Source organism: Scylla paramamosain, unplaced genomic scaffold (genome assembly GCF_035594125.1).
Source record: "Scylla paramamosain isolate STU-SP2022 unplaced genomic scaffold, ASM3559412v1 Contig8, whole genome shotgun sequence".
Taxonomy (NCBI): domain Eukaryota; kingdom Metazoa; phylum Arthropoda; class Malacostraca; order Decapoda; family Portunidae; genus Scylla; species Scylla paramamosain.
Window position 1 is genome coordinate 671,360 of NW_026973673.1, and position 27,301 is coordinate 698,660.

Consider the following 27,301-nt stretch of genomic DNA (forward strand, 5'->3'; position numbering starts at 1 on the left):
GATGAAGTTAAGGGGGAGGGAGTGAAAGATAAGGGGGGTCAAGGGTAAGTTGTAAGAGTTGGTGGATTAAGAAGGGAGGAATGAGAGGGGAGCAAAGGGGAGGAATTAAGGGAAAGGAGGCAGGGTTTTGGAAGGGGAGGGCAGGGATGGGTAGGAAGGTAGAGGAGTGGAGTAATTAGAAATGGGTAGAAATTAGGAAGGGAAAGAGTTAAGGGAGAGGGAATAAAGGGAAGGAGAAGGAAGGGGAGAGAGGTAAAGAAGCTATCTCTCTCTCTCTCTCTCTCTCTCTCTCTCTCTCTCTCTCTCTCTCTCTCTCTCTCTCTCTCTCTCTCTCTCTTATGGCCCTAATCACCCAACATCTCCTCCTCCTCCTCCTTTTTCTCTTCTTCTTCCTTCTCTTCTCTTTTTCCTTTGCTTCTTTCGTAATCAACATTGCGCTGTAAAAATTTCACATAAGACTTAAGGATGATAATGACGAACAATGATGATGATGATGATGATGATGATAGTGGTGGTGGTAGTGGTGGTGGTTTTGGTGGGTTTAGGAACAATAAAAAAAATCAGGATGATAAGAATGAATGATGGTGATGACAATGATGACGATGATGGTCGTAGGTGATGATAATGATGGTGATGGTATTAATGTTGATAAGGGTCATCACTGCCAGAAGGACGAGAAAGAATGGCGATGACCTCGTGAAGATGGTGACGAGAGTGATGGTGGTGATGATGATGATAATGATGATGGTGGTGGTGATGATGGAGATGAGAATGATGATGATGATGATGATGAGGAGGAGGAGGAGGAGGATGAGGAGGGTGATAAAAATGATGACAGTGATGTGCATAATGAAGATAATAAAGATGATGAGAAATGTTAATTGTATAATGATGTATTGTTGTGTTACTCGTGCCTGTACATTTCCTTCACTGACACATACAAATAATTTAATCAGTCATTTGCTAACTTTTTCCTGTATGGCTTTGATCCCTTACTGCCACGCGTCGCCACTTAAGTACGTAGCGAGCCGAGGAAGAAGAAAGAAGGCGGAGGTCCACCCAGGCGAGCCGTTCCCGCATCACACAACTTACACGTTAATTTCTCGCAGAGTAAAGCAAAACACAACAGATGTGTATAGAGACTCTACACAGTATCCTGAAACATTTCTGCCCGCACCCCGACTACTTTCCTGAGGCTCTAGTTGAAATTACACAGATTTTCAGGGTGTTTGTACGGTTCTAGTGACAGACTGATAAGGTCTCTACAGCATCATCCGGAGAAACAATCTTGAAAACCCGTGTAATTACCTCTGTGGCCTTTGAAAATAGTCTGGAGAGAGAGCAAAGCTTTTCAGAACACAGGCACATAACCTTGCTTCATGCTTCATGAAAAACAAGTGCATTTATGATACCTGAGAATGCCTTGTTGCATTTCCCCCATTAGCCTGTCTCTCATTGGTGAAAACACCCGCACTATACGTATTACGTTATTTCAGTAGACTCAAGTCGCTATTTCAAGTCTACATAAGCCTCAATAAATACGAGAGCTGAGGTGGTGGCCTGCTTCCCGACTGCCAATCAGAGTGTTCTATTTTTCCGTTTTCTTCCTTACTCTTCGTACAGCTCATGTATCCTTCATTTGTCCTTACTTCTTGCCTCACAGTGTATTGGTAAGTGTCTTCTACTGCTAATATAACCGTGATTCTATTATTTTGTATCATTACAAGTAGTATTGCGAGAGTGGCTCTGTTTTTAGTGACAATTACCTCAGCACAGCCTCCACCAATCAACACCAAGTATTCAAGTCACGTGATACTCTCTCCTCGCCGTCTCCTCAGCCATTCGCCCTGCGCCCGCTGACGTGACGGGTCTCCGGTTGTGTTACGGCGGTGAAGCGGTGTTGCGTCTGTCCTTGGCGGGCATGTAGTGGTGGACTGCGGTGTGGAGGGAGAGGTGGATGTGAGTATGGCTGGCCTGGTGGTGGATAGGGAGGAGTGGATAGTGGAAGAGAAATGAGGAGAGTAGGATGGTGGAAGGGGGACTATGGCGGACGTGACTGGGTTGAGGTGGTGGTTGTGGTGGTGTTTGGTGTGTGTGTGTGTGTGTGGTTGTTGAGGATGGAAGTGGTTTGGATGATTAGGATGATGGCGTGACTGGCTGGTGATGGTGGTGGTAGTTGCAGAGGGGGTGGGGGGTTAGAATGGTTGTAGGGGGTGTTGGTAGTGATGGTGAACGTGACTGGCTTGTGGTAAAGGTGGTTGTGGTTCTTGGGGATGGTGGTGGTTGAGTAATAGTGGTGGGGGTAGCGGACGTAACGGTGTTGTGGTTGTTGGGTGTGGTTGAGAGGTTGGGGTGGTGGTAGTGATGGTGATGGCAAGTGGTGGTGGTTATAGTTGGTGAACGTGACTGGCTTGTGGTAAAGGTGGTTGTGGTTCTTGGGGATGGTGGTGGTTGAGTAATAGTGGTGGGGGTAGCGGACGTAACGGTGTTGTGGTTGTTGGGTGTGGTTGAGAGGTTGGGGTGGTGGTAGTGATGGTGATGGCAAGTGGTGGTGGTTATAGTTGGAGCGGGGTAAGTGGTGTTGGTGGTGTTGTAAAAAGGTATTTATCGGGCGGAGTGGAAGTGGTGGTGGTGGTGATTCTACGATTGTCAGGGATGAGAGAGTGTGTGTGTGTGTGTGTATACTCTTGTAACTAGCAAGCTGCAGTCACTCGTTCACTTGTTTCACCTCCCTGCTTCAGGCCTTCCTTCTCTCCCCTCCTCCGCTCCCTTCCTAGCCTGCCCGCCACCCTCTCCCCGCTCTTTCTTGCCAACTCTCCCCTGCTCCTCGTGTCCCAGGTGAGTGTTGCCTTATTTGAGTCAATATATAATGGTTTTCATTTGAGATTGAAGCTCCACAAGTAATGAAAGGTAGTAATCTGTGGTTTTGAATGCTGTTATTGGACTATTTATGTAAACTTGCCATGGAAAACTAATTCTATTGGGAAGTGTGTATATTTTAAAAATTTCATCTATATGATGACCTGTGTGATGTGACGTTAGAGAGAGAGAGAGAGAGAGAGAGAGAGAGAGAGAGAGAGAGAGAGAGAGAGAGAGAGAGAGAGAGAGAGACTGACAGCAAATGAGGCTATATTTTAACTTTCCTGACTCTGTGATGATGAAAGTTACATGATTAAGGTTGCAGTTAAGTAAGTTGAGAAGCTGAGCAGATAAATACGAGTACACCACCTGTCTGTCTGTCTCCGTCTTTCAGTCAGTCAGTCCGTTGATGGAGGGCTGGTGGAGAGCAATCTGTGTCTATCCGTCTTTCAATCACTCAGTCAGTCAGTCTGTCTGTTGATGGAGGACTGGTGGAGAGAGCAATCTGTGTCTATCCGTCTTTCAATCAGTCAGTCAGTCAGTCTGTCTGTTGATGGAGGACTGGTGGAGAGAGCAATCTGTGTCTATCCGTCTTTCAATCACTCAGTCAGTCAGTCAGTCTGTTGATGGAGGACTGGTGGAGAGACCAATCTGTGTCTGTCTGTTCGTCTTTCAATCAATCAATCAGTCAGTCAGTCTGTTGATGGAGGACTGGTGGAGAGGCCAGTCTGTGTCGCTCTGTCTACGTGATGCTTCCCTCCGCTGTCTCATTACGTAGATAAAATACATGAAAGGGAAATATTGGTTTTATGGACTGGTGAGGTGGTGGTGGCGGCGGCGGCGGCGGCATCAGTAGTATTCAGGTGTCATATCTGTAACGTAATAGGGAATGAAGGCAATACGTATGCGATGGCAGCTTGAAGGTAACAACTGGTGATGAAAGGTGGTGGTTGGTGGTGGTGGCAGGGGCTCTCTCTCTCTCTCTCTCTCTCTCTCTCTCTCTCTGCAGACGAGTGGAGTTGTGTTGTTGGGTCAGTTTTTCTAATGTGTGTGAAGTGGTTGGCGTGGGTGGCAGGAGCGTGGAGGGCGTCACGCTGGTAGTGTAGAAAAGAAAGCGAGAGAAAAGTGATGCGGTGCAGGTACTCAACAACTTTGTTGATCAAATTAGAAACTTTCTTGCTCTTTTTTTTTTTTTCCGGCGGCAATAACGAGTTATATTCCACGTCTTCTTGCGCTCTTTTCCGATACTTCTTTTCACGGAGTTATTCGTTTTCCTTTCCTTCTCTGGTAATGGCAGTGGGGGAGTCCATAGCAGGCGTCTTGCCCATTATGTTTATGACTCACGTATAACTGAGTGCGTGATGAGCGGGTAACTGTGTGAGGCCTTTATGACTGCAGCGAGAGGTGGTGGTGGTGGTGGTGGTGGTAGTGGTGGTAAAAAGTAGGATCATCATCATCAAAATTCTCTTCATATTACTACTAACAATATTCCTCTTGTTTCATTTCCTTAACTAAATAACCACGCGACATATATTTTCTTTCATACATTTCCTGTTTTTTTTTTTTTTTTTTTCTAACCATCATCATTTCAAATCTTTCCGTACCAGCGGCATGCTCGTACATTTATTCGTTTATTTATTTTTCTTCCGCGCGCGGTTCCCCTTCCCTCCCATCACCACTTTTCTGTTCCCACGCTCGCTCCCCCGCTCGTTGTTTCGCCCCCTCTCCTTAATTATGTTATGCGTGAAATTGTAAGCGATTGTTCCGCGTTGATTTACTTTATTCCCCTTTGCTTGTGTTCGCTGCTCTCGCTTCGGGGTTCGGCGCGTTAACAGAACAAACCGAAGCCATATGGTGAAAAAATATAAATGGAAGTTGAATGGAGTGAATAAAAAAGTGTGGGAAAATGAACAACTGGGTCTTTTATGGTGTGTAAGTGCGTTATAGTTGTGTGTGTGTGTGTGTGTGTGTGTGTGTGTGTGTGTGTGTGTGTGTGTGTGTGTGTGTGTGTGTGTGTGTGTTTTACCTTGTCTTTTTTTTTTTGTCCATTTTTTCCTTTTAAGTTTGCTAATTTAAGTTTTTTTTATTCATCTTTTTTTTATTTAAATTATTTTATATATTTCTTTCTTTACACCTTTTTTTTTTATCTCATCTCATATTTTCACCCCTTTTTTTATTTTATTCTCTCATTTTCTCTATTTATTCTCTCATGTTCATCCCACGCGTTCATTTTTCTTTTGATTTGTTTATTATCGTCTCTCTTCCTCTCTCATTTCCTACCTCCTCTCTCCCCCACTCTTTCTTTCTCTTCCTCTCCCAGCCTCCTTCCCTCTCCCCATTTATTAAGACGACACGACATTTTTTGCCTCTCCTTCAATAGTTCCCTTTAATAAGCAACTTTCCCTGTGTTCCCATGACCCACTTTCCTCAACCCGCCTTCTTCTTTACCCACAAGTCTTCTCGCTTTATTCCCTCAGTCCTCCTGCCAACTCTCTTAAACGGCCACATATATCGGTTCTTAATTAAACACAGTAGCATGCTCCGACTCTCTCTCTCTCTCTCTCTCTCTCTCTCTCTCTCTCTCTCTCTCTCTCTCTCTCTCTCTCTCTCTCTCTGGTATTGTCTTCTTCCTTCCGATCTTGCTCCCTCCTCCTCCTCCTCCTCCTCTGCCAGTTGGTAATCAAAGAAAACAATAAATTTCGTTATTGTTTACGTAAATGAAAAAAAAAAAAAAAAAATGCACGGTTAGGTTATCTTGTTACCTTTCACCTCGTTCTTTGCAATGTAGGAGTGAACTCAAATAACCTGTACGTTCTCGCCACACCTTTAATTAGAACAGAACAGGAGGAAACAGGTGCGGCTGGTCACGTCTGGTCGTCATCAAGGTCAGCAAACTTGTGTAAACTTTGTGTTCCCTAGAACTGTGTTTAAAAGTTAGTGGAATTGGATTAAAAAAGATGATGAAAAAGGTAAAAAATAAAAAATAAAAATTCATCCTTGCACACATTTTGCTAGGTACGTTTTAGGTATAGATATGTCTTAATTTTCTCTGGTGAAGTTTATTCCTTTCCTTTATATAATATTATGGGGGGGGTGTCTTTTTCTCTTTTTATCTCCAGTAGGGGAAAGGAAGGTACGATGGTCATTCGCTGTATTGTGAGTGGCATCTTATTTATTTATTTTTTTTTTTCATGTTTTCTCTTGGAGGGGAGAGGGAGATGAGAGAAGCACAGGCAGGAAAAGCATTTGTGTACTCTAATATCAGTTTGGTTGTATGATGCGTCGCTGTTCCTTTTTTCACTACAGATTCTATTAAAATACTTCATGGATTTTTTTTTTTTTCACCAAGCGTCACTTTTTCTCCAAGTAGTTATGCTGCTAACACGCTATGAAAATGAAGCCCCGTGTTTGCCGCCTCACTGTCCGGCATGGCGGCGTCCCGAGCCGGTGCTGCTGAATGAGTGGGTCGTGGGAGGAAAGAAAAGCAACACACGCCGTTACGAAGTTAAGTAGTTAGAAAGTTAAGACGACGCGCGACAAAATAAGAAAAAAAAAAAAAAGCCCTGCAAAGATGAAGAGAATGCAGACATGATGGGGAAAGCAGCCTGAACGAGACAAACGGAGTCTTTTTATTATCTGTTCTCTCTTTCTTTTGGTTCAACTTTTTTGTTTCAGAATGAAGAGTGAAGTTTCCTCTTATTCTGCGTCTAATTTGACATGCATGTGGAGGCGCTGGTTATCGGAGTGAGTGATATGCTAAAAGTCGCCACTCAACATCAAGTACGAGCCAGTGGACAGGTATGCATGATTCAGACGTAAGGAAAGGCCAAGGTTCTTATGTGTACTAGTGCTGTCCTTCTAAATATAAGTGAATATCCCTGTTCTGCATGTGATGAAGAGCCCCTACAAGAACAAAGCAGCTGAATATTCAAGAAAACGGTGTCTGAGACGTGTATGGATAGTAAATGGAAAATGGATTAAAAAAAATATGTTGAACGCACAAAAAAATCAACAGCAGTAGTAGGAGAAGAAGAACAAGAACAAGAAAAGAATAACAAGATTAAGAAAGTAACAAGAACAACAACGAGGGGAAGAATTAACTGAATAGAAGCAACGTTTTCAAACAGCACATCATAAATAAAGCAGCAATACCGTAAAATGTCGCTGTAACGTAAGCAGTATAAGCACACATCACATTACCAAGGCCAGACGAGGACAGGCAATTTTCGTTCCCCCACACAAAACAGAAAGGAAAGATGAGCAATGACCTCCTTTTACATTTCCCTATTTGAGTTTGTCGTACTGCTGTCATTAAGCGCCGCGTGCTCGGAACCCTCCCCTTTATGTGCCAGTGGTGTAGCGTAAACCACTCCCTCGAAAATTGAACGAACCCACCACTTTTGGATTGTAGTATTGGACGAAGGCAAAGTTTACATGTTAAACATCGTTGTACCTTCAGTGTCCCAATTACAATCACAAACAGACTGACGCAGGCCACACACACAGACACATTCTGCCGCGGACAAACATGATCAGGTGCATTGGATGGTGGACACACACACACACACACACACACACACACACACACACACACACACACACACACACACACACACACACACACACACACACACACGTAATACTACAAACGAAACTGTTCCTCTACCCTGCGCTGCGACCGTGAAGGCTGCGACGAACTGGTGAACTGGGAGAATGGAAGGGAAAGAATGCCACGCATTAAATAAAAAAAAAAAAAAAAAAATTACGATTTAGAATAGAAAATCCTTATACCCTCTTTTTCCCATAACAGAAAAGACCGATTTTCCGTCCCTTGATATCGTGAAAACATGTCAAATTTACACTCTGAGAGACTATACGTAAACTGATACTCGTGTTTGTACGAGAGCTGGCAAGGAGCGAGGCGTGGGTAAGGGGCTGGAGCTTTGGCATGGGGAGTGAAGCAGGTGCAAGGAGGAAGCCTGGCGAGAACAAAGGGATGAAAGGTAAACGTGAGAATCAACTGAGTGCTTAAGAGGTGTGAAGAGAGAGCAGGAGGAGGTGATGGAGGTGGAGGTGGAAAGAGGAAGGTAAGGATTGAAGATATAAATATTCCCCCTTCCTTTACCTTGTTTTTTTTTTTAGTTCCTTTCTTTGTTTCACACCTTTCTTCCTTCCTACATTCATGCAGGTATTCACTGTCGTACCTTTTCTTTACTCTTCTTTTTTTTTCTCTTCCTTCTTTTTCTTCATTCTTTATTTTCCTTTCATCTTTTTGTGTGTATATATATATATATATATATATATATATATATATATATATATATATATATATATATATATATATATATATATATATATATATATATATATTAGTCTTTCTTCTTTCATTAACGCTTTATTTCCTTTCTTCCAATCCTACTTCTTTTTTCTTCTTCCCTTCCCCTCATCCTTTCTGTAACCATCTCTTTCATTTTTACTTTCCTTCTCTTTAATTCATGTCTCTTCATTTTACTCTTCCTTCGTACTTTTTTTCATTCATTGATTCCTTCTATCCCTACTAGATTTATCCTTTAATCGCACTGTATGTCCCTTCTTACTATTCTTCTCCCTTTTCTTCTCAATACCTTTTTTTTTTTTCTTCCCAGGCACCATTTCTCTCCCTCCAGTTCAATCATATGTTCTTTCCTTCTCATTTTCCTCCATTTCTTTCTGCCACCTTTCCTTCTCGTGCACCATTCCTTTCCTTCCTATCTTCCTGCCTTCCTCAGATCCTCTCTCCTTTCCCACACGCAGCAGAGGGATGAGAAATGTCTGCAGGCAAGATTTACAGGATATCTGAGGACCTAGACTTGCGCAGCTGAATGAAATGACAAATTATGTATATGTGCGTGCTTAGCCATTAATTTATGCCGGAGCAGTTACCTTCAAGGGACGTTGTCTTCCGAGCGCTGGTGGCCATGCGGGAGTTTAGCGTCATGATCAATCACAGCCAGACTAGAGACGCGGGAGGTGGAATTGTTACCGGTGAGAAAAGTGTAAGAGGCAGACCAGTAATTGTGAACGACTCTAGGTAGGAAAAAGGGAGTCCGTTGTGTAACTTAATCATTCACTCACTTATGTTAAGACTGTGAGATGTATGAAATGTAAATGCAAGTTCGATCATTTACTACAGTTGAGAAAATTTATTATGAAGGATCCCTGCGAAAAAAAAAAAATATATAAGTAAATAAATAAAAAGTCAGTAACCTAATCATTCACTCACATGAATAAAGACTTAGAGAGGCATGAAATATAAATATGCACAAGTTCAACAGTTTACCACATCAGAAAGAAACCTTTGAAAACTGTACCATTCACTCAAATAAATTAAGACTTATAGAGGAGAGGTATAAAATATAAATGCAAGCTCAATAATAATAATAAGAGATGTTTTACTTGAGGGCTTCTTAAGATAAATTGGGGGAAGATGGGAGGAGAAGCAGCAGTGTGGCTTGGAGTGGAGAAGGAGAGACACTGGAGGAGGGAAGAAGGGAGGGAGGAAGGAGGCGTGGAGGAGAAAGGTGGAAATTAAAGGCATTTTGAGGGTGGGAAGCGATATGACAACACTGGTCGTAAGAAAAATGAAAACCGAAGAAGGAGGAGGAGGAGAAGGAGGAGGAGAGAAAAATATGAGAGGAAGAAGAAACGTTGACGGTGTTAGAGAAGGAAAAAGAAGAAGAAAAGAAGAAGAGGAGGAGGAGAAGGAGGAGGAAGGAGGAGGAGAAGGAGGAGGAGGAGGAGGAGGAGGAGGAGGAGAAGTAGGAGGAACATAAAAAAAATGAGAGAGAGAGAGAGAGAGAGAGAGAGAGAGAGAGAGAGAGAGAGAGAGAGAGAGAGAGAGAGAGAGAGAGAGAGAGAGAGAAACAGCAGCAGCAGGAGTTGAAGGAAACAAAGAAAAGACGGAGAAGAGGAGGAGGAGGAGGAGGACGACAACGACGAAGAGAAAGAAGCAGACGAAGAAGATAAAAATAGAAGCAGAAGAGGCAAGACAACAGCGGGAGGTGAAAGAGACATCCATGTTACTGTTTAATCCGATTTTATGAACCTACCGTAAAATCAATACACTCTCTGGACGTTTCCTCCTTTGCTTCCCGGGGGCAATTTGGAGGCTGTCGCAGGGAAGGCTGTTGTGGTGTGTTGCCGGGCCGGGACAGCTGGGTGGCGGTGAAGTGTCCGGCGCACGTGGGGATGCTACTCTATTGCTTGTTGGTGCCAGATCAGTTTTGTACTCCTGTTTGAAGAGGATCATCCCATTTGACGTGGAATTGCTGGAAAGAGAAGAAAGAGGAGGAGGAGAAGGAGGAGGGAGACTAAGAAAAAAGAAAAGGAAGAATGCAAGATACTAGAGAAACAAAATTTTAATATATTAGGGGCAGACAAATTCACATGTTGTTTATAGAAGAACACGTGGAGGAGTGAGAGAAAGAGAGGCTAGAAAGGGGAAGAGAAAGAACACAATATACTAGAGAACTAGAAAAGAAATTAATGTAAATAATAATAATGATAATATATATATATATATATATATATATATATATATATATATATATATATATATATATATATATATATATATATATATATATATATATATATATATATATATATATATATAAAAGAGATCAAGAAAGTTCCCAACGTTGTCAATAGCAGTAATCGAAGAGAACAGTACCAACAGTTACAAAATGACCATGAGAACACTAGAAAAAAAAAGGTTCGAAAAAAAAGGAAAGAACAGAACGTGCGCGTATGAAAACAAACGAAGAACAAGTGGCTGGCATGACGCAAATGGCTAGTCACGGAATAACGAAACAATAACATCACACCTAGCATTCTCGTGGAGCTCGTTACGGCAACACGCAGATCAAAACGCAGGTAGGAATAATGAACTTACGTCAACCGGAACAGGAGACAGAAAAAAGGAGGTTGTAAAAATATTAACATAACTCTTTCTATAAAATTATGAAATATGAACATCCTAAAGCAACGCCAGCGAAGTGAAAAGCCTTGTTCCCCAAAAAGTGACGCAAAATAGTTTCCGCCGTCATTAGTACACCTGCACCTCGCCGCACGTGTCGCCCGCCAGGAAGGTGAAAGGTGACACGCTCAGGGTGACACGCGCGGGAGTTTTTACGTAAGTAGATACTATTCACCATCCAAGAGAGAGAGAGAGAGAGAGAGAGAGAGAGAGAGAGAGAGAGAGAGAGAGAGAGAGAGAGAGAGAGAAGCGAACAGGGACAGAAAGATTAACAGACAGATAAACAGTAGAGACAAGATAAGTATGTGAGATACCTTGAAATCTATGGAATACTACGTCTTCCTATATATATAACATTAGCTTGATTACTGAGAAGACAGTGACTAAATATAAGTCAAAGTAGTAGCATGAGTGACAGAATCTATATGCGTCGTGAACTCTGTCATTACTCCATTGTTCTTTTTTTTTTTTATGCTACAATTGTATAACTTTCCACATGACATACACTATTCATCTGACATTTTACAGCAACCACGGAACGGAATATTACGGTATACTTTCCCAGTCCTCGTTCTCGGCACTGACACCTTGATAACACAATGAAGTATATTATTAGCTAAAGCCAAAGTGGTGTTTTTTCTTGTGTCAACGCCTTATCTTCATCCCACTAGTTATGTCTCTGGTGAAGAATGCAAAGGAGAAAATCGAAAGGATACTGATTCTCTTGTACTCAACAATACCGAACAAAAATATATAAAAATCGCTATTTTTTTTTCTCACATAATTACCTGCACCCTAGTAATTGACGTGTGACATATAGCCTGGCTTTTATATGGACCAGTCTTTTTTTATCTATTTTTCTGTTCCTCTTAGTATTTACGGATGGATGTCTGCCTGCATCAAGCCGTCATCTGATAATTAAATCATTCTCCCCGAAACTTCTTCACGCTGCTTCCCAAACTTGGACGGAGCGATATTAAAAGTTTCATCGCATTATCCCGCTTAGGTTGATTCCGTTATTAAGCGATACCGCAGCTTGTGCTCTTCAAGTCCAGTCCTGCTCGTAATTTCTCGCGTGATATATTTTGCCGCGACAACGAGTGTCCTACAGCGTGCCTTCAGGATAGCGGAGAAGTTTGCGTCCTTGTGTATTTCAGCAGATCACATTCACATTTTTCTGTATTAACTTTCACGTCTTCTGTATTAACTTTCACCGCTACAAGACACGTCATTCTTTAAGTAACCACTCCAGGATGTATCTTTTGTTCTGCAGCAACGTCTAAATACTTTACTGGCTAAATATTGGAAAGGCTATTCTTTTATTTATTTTTTTCACGTAGATGTTTGAAATTATTTTAGGCAGTGCTTTTTGTGCACTGAATTGTTGTATACCGCAGTAAATGTTCAAATTATTAAGTGCTGAAATTAAGCTGGTGTTGTTATTGTGTACGTGTATTCAGTGTGAGTTTTGATAAAATATGTATGGTTAGAATTATTCATGTTGCTGGAATACAGAATTGAGTTTATAGCAGGAATGTGGAATTATAGATATGGGTAGAATTACATGAGTGGATGAAATATACACAAAGGTGGAATTCACTCAGTTTTTTTCTGATATGCTAAGCAACGTAAAGTAATTTTGTTTTGTTTTTTCCACCGATTCATACAACCAAGATTACAATTATGGAAGTACTGACTGGCATAGTCCGTCACGATAAAAAGAAAAAAAAGAGTTCCCTGATAGATGGAAAGAAAACAGACAAAGAAAATTAAAAGAAAAAAGAGAAAAAAAAAGTAGAATTAAGAAAAGGACGAGGAGAAAGACAAGAGGGAATAGAAATAGAAACTTAATACTGAACTATATGTAGTATTCAATTGACCTTTACTGATGTACAAAAGAGAAGGAGAAGAGCAGGGAGTAAAAATAGGAGCTTAATAATAGTGTATATGTTGTAGTACTGAACTGATCTTTACTCTTACTCAGCCTGCACTGTCCCCCCCACCCACCACCCCTTACCCCTTCAATGTGCATGGCCGACACTGACTGCAGCATAAGAAGTGTGGTAATCTCAGCTCACATGTCACCTTGTCCACTGGTGGCACTCGTGGAATGTTTAATGGTTTGCTTGGACATTTCGACAGAACTTCCCCAGGTTACGTTTTCTTTGCTGCCCGGTGCGGGAAATAGATGTTTGTGGTGAGCAGGTGTTGATTTACAAGATTCGTTCTTCGTTGATACTGTCCTCCTCCTTCTTCTTCTGTTTCTCCTCCTCCTTTTTTCCTTTTTGTTCTCCTACTTTTCTTTTCTATTTGTTTTCTTTCTTTTCTGCTTCTTTACAATTTTGTTTTTGTTTTTGTTTTCTTTTTCCTCCTTTGTATTTTCCTCTTATTTCTACTCCCTCTTTTCTTCCTTCTCCTCGTCCTTCACTTCTTTTTCTATTTTTCTTTATTTCCTTTCTTGTCTTATTTTTCCTTCCTCTTTCTTCTTCTTTCTCATCTTCCTCCTCTGATTCCTGACAAGAAGCACATTGTATACCAGACGTCTCGAGATTCATGCATGACCCTGAGTTTTGTCAATAAATCGAAGAAGAAATATACTTCAGAATCTTATGAAATGTCTTACCGCTTCACCAAATCCAAGAACAGAAACAACAATTTGCTCGATCCTGCGAAGCTCGATAAAAGAAAGTGTAAGAATTAGATTTTTTTTTTTTTTTGGGGGGGGCATGATGAAGTTGTGTATATATAAATTTTTTATAAGAATATGGATGTGTTGAAAATATCGATAGTTGTCATTTATTGTAGAATGCGAAGTAGATGAGTGAATGAAATAAGTACCTATGTGTAGATAGAGAAGTCACTTGAATAGACAAATAGTTAAGTCACATGAACTAATCACACAATCCTGAATAAAAAATAAAATTGTGTAAACGAGTAGATAACTCATAATAGATAAATAAATAGAATAGATATAGAAGTCAGATAATTAGAAGGATACCTAAATAAAAACAAGCACAAATTAACGAAACAAAACAAAACAAAACAAGAAACAGTAAAAACCCTTCAAATTCCAATAGGCGAAGGGCGAACACATGCACCACAGCTACACTCAGGCAATGACACCAATGACGCTTCACTAATCAAGATGCCAACACTCAAGGAGAACCAGTGGCCGTGACATTACCGACTCCTGACTGGCGGCCCGCAACACGTGACACCTGACGGCCCTGCAGTGAGGGGCGGGGTGGGGAGAGTGGAAAGGCCTGGCGTGTGAGAGGGTGGAATCAATCTCTCTCTCTCTCTCTCTCTCTCTCTCTCTCTCTCTCTCTCTCTCTCTCTCTCTCTCTCTCTCTCTCTCTCTCTCTCTCTCTCCCCCTCGTACTTTTGTTGCCCCGCGCTCAACTTCGGTGCACCGCCACACAGACGCGGCCGAATTACAGAAGCGACGTAAAATCCAATTCGAAATGAGACTTGTCCAGTTGCTACCATGGTACTGTCTTCTTCTGGGACTCGCTATCTGTATGAGGTGCCCCGTCACACAAGTAAGCGGCTTTATTGGGGCAGGAGGACACGGAGGATAAAGAAGAAGAGGAGGAGGCCAGAGGGTACAAAGGAAAGAGAGAAAGAGAGGGAGAGGGCAACAGTAGCAAGAGAGAGAGAGAAAAAAAAAAGCACGTATATGTTATGTAATCCTCGTAAAGTGTTTTCATTATTCTTTTGGAGAGGAGAGAGATAAAATTGAACGTGTGAGGGGAAGGTTTAGAGAGTGGAGGAGGGAAGTGAAGGCAAGGACCGTGGATGGAGCATAACGAGCGAGGCAAGGACGAAAGTACACTGAAAAGGGAACGTTGAGTCGACAGTGAAAAGTTTATTACGTGCTTTCTGTCTGTATAAAACGCTTGTAAAAATGGACTCTATACCCACCCACACACACACACACACACACACACACACACACACACACACACACACACACACACACACACACACACACAGAGAGAGAGGTGGGGGGGAGGAGGTGGTAGTATATATACAATAGGTACGTTTTTATTCTTCATTTTTCCTTTTTTAAATTTTATGTTTCCTTCCCAGACGCCAAAATGTGAGACGTACCTGCATGACAGTCACTTTAATATTTCCTTCCTGCGAGCTTCATGTCAATTTAGGAAAAAGTGTCTTAAACGCCACGGCTTTTCCTGCATGAGTGCTTGTAATTTCAACGTTTACGGGGCTAAATGAAAACATGCTTGCACACGCACACGCACGCACACACACACACACACACACACACACACACACACACACACACACACACACACACACACACACACACACACACTGAATTCTAGACGAGGTGCAGGAAATACTTTCTCTCTTTCAATGTTATTTTTTCGCTTCAGAGTGACGTGACGTGTATATAAAACCAACACGTTATCAGGAAAGGAAAAGTTATCTCCTTTTTCCTCCTCCTTTCCAGTCCCTTCTTTCCTACTGCTTTCGTTACCCACTTCTTTTTTTTATTTCTTTTAATCCTTTTTCTGATTTTTTTTTTGTGTGTGTAATCATTATATTATTCTTTTTTTTCTTTTATATCGTCATCAGATTCACAAATATTAGGTTTAGATATATTCATTTCATCATTTTTTCACTCCTTTCATCAACCATTTTTTTTTAATTCTTTTAATCCTATACCTGACATTCATTTTCTTATATAATCATTATATTTCTCCTCTTTATCTCGTCTCCTCATCGGATTCAAAGTCTCGAGTCTAGATGCATTAATTTCATCATTTTTCTCCTCCCCTCCTCAGACCTCGTCGAGAAGACACACACCTGGGCGTCTCCAGGATCCTTCTGACACACAGGTAAGCCCACGTGTCCATTACAAGTCGCTCAGGTAGAAATGAGGTAAGGATCAAGGCTTACCTAAGATCTGCTCCCTGTCCCTCCCCCCTTCTCTCTTTTTGTATTATTCTTTGTATTAATTATCTCTTTGGCGTCGTCTGTGTCCTCTTAGTGTGTGTCTGTTCTCCTCATCCTCCTTTTTTTTTCCCCTCCTCAAGAGATAGTATGCAGCCATCCTTGAGGGCTGAGGAAGGGGAAGGAGTGAAAGGAAGTGAAGAAGAGGCACAAGAAGAGTAGGAAGCTTGTGCAGGGCGGAGAGGAGCAGGCAGTGTGCAGGCTGGAGGAGCAGAGGCTTGTTAGATGAGATTACTGGGCGGAATGGGCGGCACGAGGGAGGTGCGTAATTACACCAACCAATAACTGCAAACGTAAACTTTCGGGTCGTAGCACCAGAATTACCGCCAATAATTATCTGGCAGCAGGCGATTCCCACACCCTGGCCACCGCTTTGCCGCCGCCCGTGACTCTGACTCCCGGCCGGCAATGCAGCTCGGGTTGTTCCTCCGTCAGTAGAAGCAACTATAAAGGAGGTTTAGTGGAGGAAAGCTTGTATTGTTGTCAGTGTGGCGGGTTTAGGTTATCACGTGCAGTTGTATGTATCGAGAACACCTGAACATTATTACCTGTAGTTGTTTATATCGAGAACACCTGATTCGCTTCTCGTGATAAGTTATGATGGTCTTAATCAGTGAATCGTTTTGTCTCTAACATCATGCACCGCTGCTGTCATTTACCGTGTTCTGCTTTTGCTGCTTTTTTTCCTCCTCTTCTTACTCTTTATTTTCCTCCTTCTCTTCTTTCTTATTTTTTATTCTTCTTCTTCTCTTTGTTCTTGTTCTTGTCCTCTTTCTCGCTCTTTCACTTCTCTCTCTCTCCCTCCCCTTCTCTTCCTCCTCCTCCTCCTTCTCCTACTCCTCCTCCTCCCTCAACACAGACACACTTCCCCCCTCTTCCACTTCCATTTCCATACCTACAATTGCGCTACAAACAGCAACATAACAGCAACAACAAAGACAACAAAATGAGGGCAACAGTTCACTCCACAGACTGCCTTTACTATGCGTCTCTTGACACGGACAGAGTAACATCAGTGAAAGATCAGAAGTGAGGGGCAACTGACACTGCCTCTGTGAAACGCACCAGTGGAAACAAACTCACTCCAACCTCGTCTTTTGCGTCTTCCTCCCCCACCGACGCCTTGAAGATTAATTAGAGCGTGTCCAAGGAAGGAAGGGGGATTTTGCAGGTTGGTTTGCTGTATTACTCTGGCCAGTGGATATCGGGTGGACGAGAGGGACGCTTACTGGGGTCTGCTGGGTAGTCTTCATGTGTGATATGGCTGGAAACTGTACTCGGGAAGGTGGCTATACATAAATTCAGTTGCTTCTTAGATATATTGAGTTAATTCTTAGAGATCATTAAGTAGGGATGCTTGAAAGGTTTAGATTTTGAACGGTATCGCTTTGGTGGTTTTGAGAAGAAAATCAGAGTTCATTTTTGGGAATTACGGTATGAGTGATGTGTGTGTGTGTGTGTGTGTGTGTGTGTGTGTGTGTGTGTGTGTGTTAAAGTTTCATGTTTACTGTACATCTTTTCCTCTTCACTATGAAATGACCAGGGAGAGAGAGAGAGAGAGAGAGAGAGAGAGAGAGAGAGAGAGAGAGAGAGAGAGAGAGAGAGAGAGAGAGAGAGAGAGAGAGAGAGAGAGAGAGAGAGAGGCAAAATGGAAGAGGAAAAAGCAAGAAATTATCGAGTGAAAAGGAGGGAGAAAAATGCCTTCATAAAACCTTCTCTCCAGCCTCTGTGGTAATGAAATTATTGCTTCCACCTCCAGACTAAACCCCTCTCTCTCTCTCTCTCTCTCTCTCTCTCTCTCTCTCTCTCTCTCTCTCTCTCTCTCTCTCTCTCTCTCTCTCTCTCTCTCTCTCTCTCATCCTTTCATCCTGCAACTCTCTCCTCTTTGTCCTGCACTTTTATCCTTCAGCTCGCCGTCCTCCATTTTCCTTGTCCTCGCCCTTGTCCTATCACGCTGCACTATTTTCTTATCGGGACGTGTGTCTGTTATTTTTTTAAACTTTCCCAGTAAAAAAAAATAAAAGTTCTTGGAGCACTGACGTGTGTTGAGGAAAAATATATTCACCAGTCTTTCCCGTTCATGTTTGTCACAGAGGCGGTGTTTGTTTGCTTGGCTGTTTGGAAATAGTGTCGTTGGTGGAAATATATATACTGGATTAAAAAATGTCCACTTCTTTTTCTTTTCTTCTTCTTCTTCTTCTTTTTTAGGGAGGGTGAGAGTGGGATTGGAGGGAGAGGAAGATATTTGTCTGTTATTCCAATAATATCTCAGAATTTTAAAAGTTTTCTATTTTTTTCTCTCTCTCTCTCTCTCTCTCTCTCTCTCTCTCTCTCTCTCTCTCTCTCTCTCTCTCTCTCTCTCTCTCTCTCTCTCTCTCTCCACCCTTGATTGGAAACTTCCCTGGACGAAAGGGAAAATTCGTTTGAAAATGGCCTGTCATTATTTTATCAGACCTCGTGGCGGTGGCGGAGGCGTCCCGTGACTGTCCCTTAATTAGATATATTTCGATTTCTTCTAATGCCGTTACTTTTGTGCCGGAGGGAAAAGCACAGCTGGAGTTTCATATATAAGTTATGACACTCCTAAGTTATGAGTGGCGGAAAATAAGTGTGATGGTAGGTTGTTAATTACTGTCTTAGGGGGATATTTCGTGTACCCCTTCCAACTTCTGTTCGTTTTCTTCTGTCTGGGTTTCTGTGTCTCGTTTTCTGTTCGTCGTTGGCTCCCTGTGTCTCCGCGGAACTCTAATTATAACTCCCTGACACTTGTGATGCCCCTTTGTTCGTCCTAATTTCCCTGCGGTGCTGCCAGTTTTCGTTATAGTCTTCTTGTCCCTCTCTTTGTCCCTTTTGCGCTCTTCCTCTCTCTTTCTCCCTCACCCTCCTCCATTTGCTTCCCAGACTCCCTATGGGGCCGCCGGTGTGTGCCGGTGACGACGCAAAAGCGGTTCTCAACTCTTCCGTAAAGATTAATTTGGCGTTCCGGGGACACCTCAAAGGCCGCAGGTGTTCCGGGAGCGAATATGCGCTAAAGTAATTGGAAAGTTGGTAAAGTAACTGTAAGTAATAAGTAAAGTAATTGGAAGTTGGTTTTTCCTTTCCGTGGGGGAGTTTGGACGTAAGCTGATTATTACCATTGTTCTGCCGGCTGTTTTGTGTTGCTGAGTCGAGCTGTGCGGGAGAAGAATATGATATATTTATGCCTTCGTCTTGTATTGCCTTTGAGAATACGGGTTTAGGACTGTGAGACTGGGGAAAATGTAACCACGCGCGCACTTTTATGATACTTATCGTTGGTGGAGTGAAGCTGCCTTAGTGGTTGACGTTCAGGGAATATAATGGTTGAGTGTCGTGGCAATGGCTGTCGACGTCTGCCCGGAAGGAGTGTTTTCATGCCGTATTTTTCTCCCTGGTGGAATTGGTTTACGCCGCAATAAATATTTAAAAAACACATGCAATCGCACTTTTGTTTTGGCAACACGACTTGCAATACGAGCTCACGGATTTTCGCAGTCGTTAGCAAGACTCCCTTCCTCTCCCTTCCCTTCCCTGCCTTCCCTTTCTATCCCCCATCCCACTTCCCTTTTCCCTCTCCCAGTCACCCCTCTCTCCCTCTCCTCAACCACACCACCAGGGTTCCAAAGCGCTCCTCCAACTCACACGTATCGAAGTGAAACTATCTGAAAATCGCCTCCAAGAAAACTTTAGTGGGTCAACTTGTGCCACTGACTCAGGACTGACTTGTTTAACTTGCTGACACTGGCAGGCTGACGGATCTGATTTTCTGCATCGGTAGGTTATGCACAGCTGGAAGAAAGAGGAAGACTAGCAGTTCGACAGATAGGCAGGGAGGGGGGCAGGTGGAAACAAGATACTATGAATGACTAGAGGAAACAGGCAGAACAGGAAACCGACAGGCAGAGAAGTAGACAGGCTGAGGAGTGAGGACAAGTTAATTTTTTTTTTTTTTTATGTAGGAAGGATACTGGCCAAGGGCAACAAAAATCTAATAAAAAAAAATGCCCACTGAAATGCCAGTCCCATAAAAGGGTCAAAGCAGTGGTCAAAAATTGGTGGATAAGTGTCTTGAAACCTCCCTCTTGAAGGAATTCAAGTCATAGGAAGGTGGAAATACAGAAGCAGGCAGGGAGTTCCAGAGTTTACCAGAGAAAGGGATGAATGATTGAGAATACTGGTTAACTCTTGCGTTAGAGAGGTGGACAGAATAGGGGTGAGAGAAAGAAGAAAGTCTTGTGCAGCGACGCCGCGGAAGAAGGGGAGGCATGCAGTTAGCAAGATCAAAAGAGCAGTTAGCATGGAAATAGCGGTAGAAGACAGCTAGATATGCAACATTGCGGCGGTGAGAGAAAGGCTGAAGACAGTCAGTTAGAGGAGAGGAGTTGATGAGACGAAAAGCTTTTGATTCCACCCTGTCTAGAAGAGCAGTATGAGTGGAACCCCCCCAGACATGTGAAGCATACTCCATATATGGACGGATAAGGCCCTTGTACAGAGTTAGCAGCGGGGGGGGGTGAGAAAAACTGGCAGAGACGTCTCAGAACACCTAACTTCATAGAAGCTGTTTTAGCTAGAGATGAAATGTGAAGTTTCCAGTTCAGATTATAAGTAAAGGACAGACCGAGGATGTTCAGTGTAGAAGAGGGGGACAGCTGAGTGTCATTGAAGAAGAGAGGATAGTTGTCTGGAAGGTTGTGTCGAGTTGATAGATGGAGGAATTGAGTTTTTGAGGCATTGAACAATACCAAGTTTGCTTTGCCCCAATCAGAAATTTTAGAAAGATCAGAAGTCAGGCATTCTGTGGCTTTCCTGCGTGATATGTTTACCTCCTGAAGGGTTGGACGTCTATGAAAAGACGTGGAAAAGTGCAGGGTGGTATCATCAGCGTAGGAGTGGATAGGACAAGAAGTTTGGTTTAGAAGATCATTAATGAATAATAAGAAGAGAGTGGGTGACAGGACAGAACCCTGAGGAACACCACTGTTAATAGATTTAGGAGAAGAACAGTGACCGTCTACCACAGCAGCAATAGAACGGTCAGAAAGGAAACTTGAGATGAAGTTACAGAGAGAAGGATAGAAACCATAAAAAGGTAGTTTGGAAATCAAAGCTTTGTGCCAGACTCTATCAAAGGCTTTTGATATGTCCAAGGCAACAACAAAAGTTTCACCAAAATCTCTAAAAGAGGATGACCAAGACTCAGTAAGGAAAGCCAGAAGATCACCAGTAGAGCGGCCTTGACGGAACCCATACTGGCGATCAGATAGAAGGTTGTGAAATGATAGATGTTTAAGGATCTTCCTGTTGAGGATAGATTCAAAAACTTTAGATAAGCAGGAAATTAAAGCAGTAGGACGGTAGTTTGAGGGATTAGAGCGGTCACCCTTTTTAGGAACAAGTTGAATGTAGGCAAACTTCCAGCAAGAAGGAAAGGTAGATGTTAACAGACAGAGCTGAAAGAGTTCGACTAGGCAAGGTGCAAGCACGGAGGCACAGTTTCGGAGAACAATAGGAGGGACCCCATCAGGTCCATAAGCCTTCCGAGGGTTTAGGCCAGCGAGGGCATGGAAAACATCATTGCGAAGAATTTTAATAGGTGGCATGAAGTAGTCAGAGGGTGGAGGAGAGGGAGGAACAAGCTCAGAATCGTCCAAGGTAGAGTTTTTAGCAAAGGTTTGAGCATAGAGTTCAGCTTTAGAAATAGATGTGGTAGCAGTGGTGCCATCTGGTTGAAGTAGAGGAGAGAAAGAAGAAGAAGCAAAGTTATTGGAGATATTTTTGGCTAGATGCCAGAAATCACGATGTATAGCACGAGAACAAGCTGTGTTAAACCAAGGTTTAGAAGGTTTAGGACGAGAAAAAGAGTGAGGAATGTACGCCTCCATGCCAGACACTATCACCTCTGTTATGCGCTCAGCACACAAAGACGGGTCTCTGACACGGAAGCAGTAGTCATTCCAAGGAAAATCAGCAAAATACCTCCTCAGGTCCCCCCAACTAGCAGAAGCAAAACGCCAGAGGCACCTTCGCTTAGGGGGATCCTGAGGAGGGATTGGAGTGATAGGACAAGATAAAGATATGAGATTGTGATCGGAGGAGCCCAACGGAGAAGAAAGGGTGACAGCATAAGCAGAAGGATTAGAGGTCAGGAAAAGGTCAAGAATGTTGGGCGTATCTCCAAGACGGTCAGGAATACGAGTAGGGTGTTGCACCAATTGCTCTAGGTCATGGAGGATAGCAAAGTTGTAGGCTAGTTCACCAGGATGGTCAGTGAAGGGAGAGGAAAGCCAAAGCTGGTGGTGAACATTGAAGTCTCCAAGAATGGAGATCTCTGCAAAAGGGAAGAGGGTCAGAATGTGCTCCACTTTGGAAGTTAAGTAGTCAAAGAATTTCTTATAGTCAGAGGAGTTAGGAGAGAGGTATACAGCACAGATAAATTTAGTACGAGAGTGACTCTGTAGTCGTAGCCAGATGGTGGAAAACTCGGAAGATTCAAGAGCGTGGGCACGAGAGCAGGTTAAGTCATTGCGCACATAAACGCAGCATCCAGCTTTCGATCGAAAATGAGGATAGAGAAAGTAGGAGGGAACAGAAAAGGGGCTACTGTCAGTTGCCTCAGACACCTGAGTTTCAGTGAGGAAAAGAAGATGAGGTTTAGAAGAGGAGAGGTGGTGTTCTACAAATTGAAAATCAGATCTTAGACCGCGAATGTTGCAGAAGTTAATGAAGAAAAAGTTGAGGGGGGTGTCAAGACACTTAGGGTCGTCGACAGAAAGGCAGTCCGACCAGGGGACATTTATGGTCCCCTCTCCAGATGGGGACTCCGAGGCTGGTGTAGGAGTCGCCATGATTTTAAAATTTTTGAGTGAAGGGTGTGTGTGTTATTAGGTGCTTGTAGTTTTGTGTGGAGGAAGAGAGTTGTCTTTAGAGGGCAGGCTGTGACTGCCCCCTTGTGTTGTGAGACACAAAGGGAAACGTTCAGTGAGGTCACAGCTGGGTTTAATGATAAGTTCACAGCACCCCCTGAACAGTGCTTTAGACCTCACTGGGAGTAATTATCGTTTCGGCTGGTGTAATGGTAAACCTTGGTGTTATTCTCTCCATGCTAACTGATGTGCCGTGAGAGAATTACCTGCCCAAAGCAATCAGTCGAAGTGCCACAGGTAAATGTGTAGTTCACCTGTTCCTTGGTTAACTGTGTATTTATTTATTTAGTTGCTGTGTGTGTGTGTGTTTGTGTGTGAGGGCAAGAGTATCACGACAGTAAAGTTTTTGCGGCGTTCCCCATTTATGTGTGTGTGTGTGTGTGTGTGTGTGTGTGTGTGTGTCAGTGTGTGGGTGTTTTTTGTGAGGAGTGTAGTGGTGTGTTTAGTGTGGGGTTAACGCTGAGTGAGGTTGTGGTATGTAGCTTTCATACCTTCCTCTAGTTGGTTTTTACTCCCTCGTTTTTCCTCCGAGTGCCCCTCTCCCTTATTTGTTACGACTCTCCTCTTTATCCACCACCTTTTTAGTCATCGTCCTCCTCCTCCTCCACCTCACTCCTTCACAGCCTCCTCTATTATCTCCTTCTGCCGCAAGCTGCCCTGACACTTTTGGTAGAGTGAAAAAAATAACCATGGTCAAAGCACTCAGGGTTCCGTGTCAGCACTTCGCCTTTCCCTGCACGAAACATTTAACCAATTACTAGTTTTCCCAGGAATTCGTGTACCAAAGCTTTGCCTGGCTGGCCCATCACGAGAACGCTCCCCCACCCAACACACGCCTATACTCTACAAAAATAAGTAAATAAAACAAATGAATACGGAACGAAGTGAATGAATGAATAAAACACTCTTACTGCTGCTGCTGCTGCTGCTGCTGCTGCTGCTGTTGTGGCGTGGACTATAGAAACCGCGCAACACTAAAACTTCTATTCTAAGGCTCGTGTGCTGCCTGATAACGATTTGATTTCTGTATCCTGCAGTGAAGTAAAGACAGGTGGAATGGCTGAGCGAGAGGCCACGACACACACACACACACACACACACACACACACACACACACACACACACACGGATAGACAGACAGACAGATAAGTCACGTAATACATTAGATAACTATATACACACAAATTATATACATATTTACATAATATATATATATATATATATATATATATATATATATATATATATATATATATATATATATATATATATATATATATATATATATATATATATATATATATATATATATATATATATATATATATATATATATATATATATATATATATATATATAATTGTCAAATATGGTGCACACAGAACTTCACACACTAACTAAAAATAAACACACACACACACACACACACACACACACACACACACACACACACACACACACACACACACACACACACACATACCGTGCCGCCTGTCTCCCTCTCGCTCTCCTCAGCCCCCGCTGCCCTGTCTGCCAGCTAATTATCGGAGATGTTGCCTAGCGACGGGAGATCCAGGGCGCGGGACGGGAAGATATTTGGTGCCAGTGACGGGATGGGATCTGAGGGCAGCGGCGGGAAGGAATGTGGGTCCAGGGACGGGAGATGTGGAGGCAGAGACGGGAGGAAATGTTGGAGGATATATTAGTTTTTGGAGGGAAGGTTATTATTATTATTATTATTATTATTATTATTATTATTGTTATTATTATTACTATAATTATCTTTATTATCATTATTATATTACTTATTGTTATTGACATAAGTTTGCTTCTGCTGCTGAGAGAGAGAGAGAGAGAGAGAGAGAGAGAGAGAGAGAGAGAGAGAGAGAGAGAGAGAGAGAGAGAGAGAGAGGATAGACGGAGGATGGAGAGTGACAGGCGAGGGAGGGACGGAGGAGAGGGAGATGGGGGGGAGTGTATAGCGGGGAAATTGATCCTCCACAACAAGTATGTCACGATCTATTGTGTTCATGGTAAGGGATCGCCTTTTGCTTCACCACTAAGGGCTACCCTAGTGCAGGATTACCGTGTGTTTGCAGCGTGTAAGAAAAAAGTAACATTGACAACTTTGATCTGGTCTCTGGGTGGACATACGGCTCGCCGCTACAAAGGCAAAACTAATATCATAGTAAGACTAACCTTGTTGTGATGACCACGTGAGGTGTTGGGAGAAGCCACTGCCTGCCTCAGTACAGAGTTGTGTTCGCTGCGTCAAGAGTTGTATTATCTTCCTCAGCGCTTCCGCAATGCTCCTAGTGTCCTGAGGCGGCAGCAATCCCATGTTTACTTTTCGTTTGCTCTTCTCTCGTCCAGCAGCTCACACACCTGCACATCAGAGGCCACACAGTCACCATACCCACGCACTGCACGCCGCTGCACGCCCTGGCTACTCCTCACAGGTTGTGTTTTCAAATTACAAGCAGTAACCAAACGGTCTCACATTGGACCTTCGCGCGCCAAGTAGTGACGTCAAGTTTGCTGCTGGCGGAGAGATGCACCTCCCTGACGGTGAGACGGTGCCACCTCATCATTCATTTCCTGCATTGTTTTATCCTTATATGTGATTTTTTTTAAGCCGTGATGGTTTGTGATGAAACTTACAGTGTTATCATAGCATAATTTTAAGGGTTTATAAGGACAGTGGATGTACGTATAGTTTAGTAACATCACTACCTCATCGTAACTATACTACTTGCCTCCGCCCCTCCCTCTCTCCTTCCCTCCTCTCGTCCCTCCTTCCTTCAACCGTCTCTTCCCTACGCCTTCCCACCGCCGCATATCCAGACACCTCTGTACACCACAACAACTTTGAAAAGAGGATATGCAGGGAAGAGTTTCAAGTCATAGTAAAATATTGGTAACACTTCAGAAGACGTGGAAGAAATCGTATTCAATCTTATGTAGGCTGCTCATATATTTATAATCCTATATACAGTTTTGGGAGTGTCTTGTATTACGCATGTCATCTTTCCTTTTCGTTATCGTTGTTGTTATGGTTCTTCTCCTCCTCCTACTCTTCCTCTTCCTCTCCCTCTTCCTCCTCCTCCTCCTCCTCCTCCTCCTCCTCCTCCTCCTCCTCCTCCTCCTCCTCCTCCTCTTCCTTCTCCTCCTGCAGCACTGAATCTGAGATGCTTTGGGTTACTCCATCTTCGTAACGCTTCCCCTTAAGGCAAATCTTTTCGATATTGGACCACTTCCCGCCACGGACGAGTGACAACCCCGCGCGTCCTGACAACCCTAGGAATCCAATAAGTGTCGCCAGAATTTACGACGCTTCGTGAATAGAATGAAGTAGATGGCGACCTGGCAGCGCTACCCCCGCTAAATCCAGTAATAGTGGAAGTAATAGCAGGAGTATTAGTACGTACGGAGCAGTTTAAGCAGTAGTAGCAGTAGTAGTAGTAGTAGTAGTAGTAGTAGTAGTAGTAGTAGTAGTAGTGGATAGAAGCAGCCTCAATGATAACAAAAAGCAACACTATAGGCAAAGTTACATTGTGTGCGTTTGTATCATCTGTCTATTCAACTGTAAATGTACCCTATGTGTGAGTGTGTGTGTGTGTATGTATGTGTGTGTGTGTGTGTATGTATGTGTGTGTGTGTGTTGTGCTACACCAGTGAGCTCAGCCACAGTGGTGTATCACGGTGTGTGCCGGTGTGTGCGTGGCGTGTGCTACCTCTGACAGCGTCCATCATGAAAAAATGCTTTGAACTCCGGAACAACTTGTCGACAGGGAATAATGTCCAGCCCAGAAACGATGCCGCTCAGATGGAGTGTAAAGGTGCATACACACTGCGCTGATGTTTCGTGTTAACACGCCATGTGACGTGTCAACACACAGCAAATGATTGCATCATATAACACAACGACGTTTTTATTTATCTGATGCATGTTACGTCAGAAAGATTTGATTTTTTGTGGAGTGAGCACGTTCTTTCTTTCTTATCCTCCAATTTTGTGTTGTAAAAATTGAAAATGAATGAAAATATGTTAAATGAACTCGATGAAGAAGAGGAGCAATTAGTAGCAATAGCTATAGCGCTTGCTACTTCTGGAGAAAAAACTCAAACAAATGTGATAAACGCCGAAAGGGATAGTTTGGGCGAGTTTCATCACCTATTTCCCCAGCTACTGTCACAGGAAGATCGTCTTGTTATGTACTTTAGGATGACAAAAGAAGAGTTCTACAACCTTTTAGACATAATAAAATCAGCAATTACAAAATCCAACACTCAACTAAAGAAATGTATAGCAGCAGAAGAGAGACTTGCTGTATGCTTGAGGTGAGTAAAACTTACACAATTATGTCTTAATATTATTTTTAGCTAATTAGGTACATGAAACACATAGATATGTAAGATATTACATAGAAAAATATACTGCCTCCGTTCCTGTAGGACTTCGAAACACTATTGAATAATATCAAAACACTATACAATAATA

General features: G+C 42.9%; 2 long non-coding RNA genes across 5 annotated transcripts in view; one reads left to right on the plus strand and one right to left on the minus strand.

The window, feature by feature from the left end:
* The first annotated feature begins 445 nt into the window (after positions 1 to 445).
* Positions 446 to 27,301, plus strand: part of LOC135096855 (uncharacterized) — a 139,877-nt gene continuing 113,021 nt past the window's right edge. For 2 of the 4 annotated variants that reach the window (XR_010265115.1, XR_010265117.1), the window contains exons 1-3: positions 452 to 1,959; positions 2,742 to 2,838; positions 15,688 to 15,741. This is a non-coding gene — a long non-coding RNA (uncharacterized LOC135096855). Of the gene's footprint in view, positions 1,960 to 2,741; positions 2,839 to 15,687; positions 15,742 to 15,939; positions 16,388 to 27,301 lie in introns of those variants that run through there. The other 2 variants (XR_010265114.1, XR_010265116.1) reach the window with 2 other exon arrangements.
* On the minus strand, positions 9,740 to 26,598 carry LOC135096856 (uncharacterized). Its single transcript, XR_010265118.1, has 3 exons — positions 25,000 to 26,598; positions 24,284 to 24,420; positions 9,740 to 10,129 (listed from the first exon to the last, which is right to left on the minus strand). It is a non-coding gene; the product is annotated as an uncharacterized LOC135096856 (long non-coding RNA).